The sequence below is a fragment of the Haliotis rubra genome, unplaced genomic scaffold (genome assembly GCF_003918875.1).
Source record: "Haliotis rubra isolate DU_JTF1 unplaced genomic scaffold, ASM391887v1 Scf1411, whole genome shotgun sequence".
Taxonomy (NCBI): domain Eukaryota; kingdom Metazoa; phylum Mollusca; class Gastropoda; order Lepetellida; family Haliotidae; genus Haliotis; species Haliotis rubra.
In genome coordinates this window covers 34,513-39,497 of record NW_025765350.1, presented here as the reverse complement: position 1 = coordinate 39,497, position 4,985 = coordinate 34,513, and the positions used below count along the sequence as shown (strand labels likewise).

The 4,985-nt window shown below is 40.5% G+C and overlaps 1 long non-coding RNA gene across 1 annotated transcript; it reads left to right on the top strand.

The window, feature by feature from the left end:
- Positions 1 to 34: 34 nt before the first annotated feature.
- LOC124269024 lies at positions 35 to 3,649 on the top strand. Its single transcript, XR_006896401.1, has 3 exons — positions 35 to 170; positions 2,390 to 2,566; positions 3,613 to 3,649. It is a non-coding gene; the product is annotated as an uncharacterized LOC124269024 (long non-coding RNA).
- Positions 3,650 to 4,985: the final 1,336 nt, after the last annotated feature.

The window sequence follows — 4,985 nt, the reverse complement described above, 5'->3', positions numbered from 1 at the left end:
TTGTGGACTTCCTGGTTCTATTCCTGGCGGCAGTTTTAACTATAACACCACAACCTACGGTTCTCTCGGCCTTGTTATCTGCAACCCTGGATTCAACTTCTCTGGTAGCAACAACAGTGTATCTTGCACGGAAAGTGGCCACTGGGAAAATGTTTCTGGAATTTGTAAAGGTATTTTCACGTTGTTGTTTTTTCGATTTGCTTCAGTTCACTGAGAACATATGTTCCCCGAGAACAGGTATGATAGTTCAAACTTGGAAGATATAGACAGACAGGCAGAAAATTGTATTTAAGTCTCACCTTATATATACATAGTGCACGCACATATAAATATTGATAAAATATACAAGCCACTCCAACTGGAGTTATGAGACAAGGCATACTAGTATATTAAAAGATGAAATAGCATAAAAAGATAGTAAAGTTTAAAATGTATTATTTATAGTGAGTGAGTGAGTTTAGTTTTACGCCGCACTCAGCAATATTCCAGCTATATGGTGGCGGTTTGTAAATAATCGAGTCTGGACCAGACAATCCAGTGATCAACAGCGTGAGCATCCACCTGCGCAATTGGGAACCGATGACGTGTCAACCAAGTCAGCGAGCCTGACCACGTGATCCCATTATTCGCCACTAAAAGCATGGATTACTGAAGATTAATTCTAACCCGGATCTTCATGGGTAAACCTTTTTATATTAGATATACTTCAAGTATGCAAAATATCCTTGCAGGTTTGGCACTAATAAAGATAAATAAGGGCTTGGCTAAAACGTGACATATCTTTTCAACATCAGGCATATCTCTAAGTGTAATATCATGCCATTTGTAAAAAAGCAGCATCCTGATGTGGTTGTAAAAGGGGCGATGTAGTAAGACGTGTGATTCATCCTCAGTTATGTCCTTGCAGTAGAAGCATAATCGTTTATATATGGGCAAGTTTGCTTATCTTCCCGTTTCCATCTAAAAGGCGAAAGTGCTCGCCTGTTTGCGCGATTCATATTACATGACATATAACTTTCACATGAATGTGCCATTTTAAAAGTCTTGTCCACTCGTATGTGAGTTAGTTAGTAAATGAGTTTAGTGTTACGCCGCACTCAGCAATATTCCAGCTTTATGGCGGCGGTCTGTAAATAATCGAGTCTGGACCAGACAATCCTGTAATCAATAGCATGGCCATCGATCTGCGCAATTGGGAACCGATGACATATGTCAACCAAGTCAGCGAACCTGACCACCCGATCCCGTTAGTCGCCTCATACGACAAGCATTGGTTACTGAAGATCAATATTATAACCCGGACCTTCACGGGTATCTAATCGTATGTTTACATATTTGTTAATGTGTAGCTAAACAATCATAAATACTAAACATATCTATTAATATTAAGCTTGGGGTTCATAAGAAACCGAAGTAGGTTCCCCGAGAGAGTGAACTTATATTCAAGCCGTATTCGTCGTAGTCTTCTGATTGTCTCTGACCTATATTAGTGTGTGAGCGAGTAAGTATGGTTGTGCGCCGCTTTTAGCAATATTCCAGCAACATCACGGCGGGGGACACCAGAAATGGGCTTCACACATTGTACCCATGTGGGGAATCGAACCCGGGCCTTCGGCGTGACGAGCGAATGCTTTAACCACTAGGCTACCCCACCGCCCCGAACTATATTATTATATATATTGGGACATATGCACTCACTTTAGCTTCCTATCGATACAATAAAAGTTATTATCCCTTACGACTTGCCTGAAATCAGTTATTGCTCCATGCATCGAAAACTGTCGCACGCGGTGTTGTCGGTGGTTGCCGAACTGGTTTCAATCACAATTTGCATTAACGCGCTGGAATATTGCTAAAGCGACGTACGGCTAAACTCAGTCACTCAGTCACTCACTGATCAGTTAACTGAGACACAAACATATCTCTATAATCAGAGACGAAGGTATCCTAATGATTAAAGCGTTCGCTCGCCACTCCGAAGTCCCGGGTTCGATTCCTAAGATGGATACAGCCTGTAAAGAGGATTTTATCATGTCCCTCGCCGTGATATTGCTGAAGGCGGTATGAAATCATGATCAAGTAACAGCTGAACACTACTGAACAATTAGGTCCAAAAGGGGCGGCGGGGTAGCCTGGTGGTCACCACCAAGGTCAGAGCTCGATTCCCAACATGGGTACAATGTGTGAAGGCTATTTCTGGTGTATTGCTGGAATATTGCTTAAAGCGGCGTAAAAAACAACTCACCCACTGAAGTCCAGAAAAAAAGGTTTATTTTACGCATATTTTCTAATTCAGGATAATTTATATCTTTCCTGATCCTAATCGGTAGGTGGTGATTCCTCCAACAACGAGATCGGTTTTAAAGTATATGCTCACTTTTTCTTCCAGTGGTTGATTGCGGCCCTGTACCTGAAGCCCAAAACACGCTCATGTCCTTCAACAGCACAGTGTTTGGATCAACTGTCACTATCACATGTGTCAATAATACCGACCTATATAATGGTACTAACACAGGGGTATGTGATGAACGTGGCCAGTGGATAGGGGTGCCTGTGTGTAAGAAAAGTGAGTAATAGTTTTATGGAAATATAAAGTTTAAATGTAAACTTTGAATACAAAACTTTAATTTAAAGAAACTGATTTTTGCAATTGGAGACGTGTCAAAAGGAACTGAATAGGTGCTCAGCACTTTCATAAGAGACCTGTATGTATTAACCTGTAATACGATGCTCATGATATCAATCACTGTTTTGCCTGGCCCTATTACTGCAATATTTCTCCGTAAAACAGCAGGCATTAATCATAGTAGTTCTGAATTGATCTTTGTAGACCTTTAATAATTACTGACTGAAAGGTTTGCTTTCGTTTACATTACAGTAACGTTTGTTTGTATGTTGTTTAACGCCACACTCAGCAATATTCCATAACCTTCTAGCGCTTCACATGCAGCGTGGGTTGCAACACACATCAATCTATTGACCAGGGTTAGCGCAGTCTAAGTACACAAAATATAATGTTATTGTGATCGTCATTTGTGTTTTGTCATTTTACAATGATTACAAGTAATGTAATATTGATGTTTCGGAATTGTTGTAAAGTAATTTTTGTTTGCCTGTTTTCTTTAGTACTGAAGTAAAAATCGATCTCAATTTCACATCGGTAATTCCTTGACACATTCACTTGGAACCGTAGATTTAACATGACAATAACATCGATGTTACATACGCGAGAATATCTTAACTATATGATGTTCAGTGTACGACAATGTTTCATTTTCCAGCTTTTGAGTGAGTGAGTTTAGTTTTAAGCCGCACTCAGCAATATTCCAGTTATATGGCGGCGGTCTGTAAATAATCGAGACAACCCTGTGATCAACATCATGAGCATCGATCTGCCCAATTGGGAACCGATGACATGTATCAACCAAGTCAGCGAGCCTGACCACCCGATCCCGTTAGTCGCCTCTTACGACAAGCATGGATTACTGAAGATCAAAATTCTTACCCGGACCTTCACGGGTCTTCCAGCTTTTGAAATAAAGAGAGTTTGAAATATTCAGATTCTCCACCGATATACATGTTTTGGTTCAATGAAACATACATTGCTTTCAGACTTTCAGTCAATTGATGGCTGGGTCTTACTGCTTCGTGCCACAGCCGACGTCAACATATCGGTGTACGACGTGTGGATGGATGACACCATATACCATGATCACCCGGTAGTGAATGAGAATTTGCAACCCGGATGTATGACCCTTGACACGTCACTTCCGTGTGATATGCATTTTAAAAGTAAACTGGTATCAACGTGGGAAAACGCCAGTATTGGCCGGGTAATTGCAATGTATTGTTAAAGTCACATCAAAGATGGACCCGAATGTCTCCTCTGATGAAAACTGAGATCTTTTTAATATTCAAGTCTTATTTTCAAATGATGAGACGAGGCACAACATTAATTAAACGGTGGTAAACGGATGGGAAGAAGTGATGGTCTTCTATAAAACAGTCGGATATAATATTTTATCGTGTAATGAAAACTGAATCGGAAATAAAATATTTTCGCAAATAATTGTGTTATATTTGTCACATAAGTTTGTGTAAGAGGTCATAATTATACAAATTTAATTATTATTTTCAGGTAAAAGTTGTCGTATTAAAGAGAACACTGTCAAAGCAGAGGTTGTGTTTGATGGAGCCGGGACCACGAAAGACAGCTGGTTTGCCCCAAACCGCATCATCAACTCCACCTGGACAGACATTAAAACTTCAGGATTTAATATTTTCATTTAGTACCATTCATTGAGATCTCAGAGGGGTAGACACGTACCATTCATTGAAATCATTCATCCGACACAACTTGTTTCTTTGGTCTAGACACGTGAAGATTCTGGTCAACTTTTTTCTTTTGGTCTAGACACATAAAGATCCAGGTTGGAATTGGTCTTCAGTAACCCTTGCTTGTCGTAAGAGGCGATTAACGGGTCGGGTCGTCAGGTTCGCTGACTTGGTTGACACATGTCATCGCATCCCAATTCATAGGACTGATGCTCGTACTGTTGATCACTGGATTGTCTGGTCCAGATTCAAATATTAACAGACCGCCGACATATCGTTGAGTACGGCGTTATACAGCAATCAATAAAATCAACCCTTTGGTCTAACCCATGAAGATCCGCCGCCATATAGCTGGAATTTACATCTTTTGATCCTTTCATGATTAAGTCATATTTTCAACTGAACGTAAACAAAAGTCTGATTTTGTGATGATCATCGTATTTTATCGCATATTCTCCCCTCTTGGGTTTAAGGCAGGGCCATATCAACCGTCGGTTCCAGATAAACAGCTACTTTGAGGGTTGTCCAGGGGACGTCGGATGGCTTGTTGTCGTAGATAAACTCCACAACAACCCTTGTTTCTGGGAGAAGGCTGCTTCCAAACCAAATATTTTGTACAGTGCCGGAGTAAACGCATCAGTGTGTGCTGG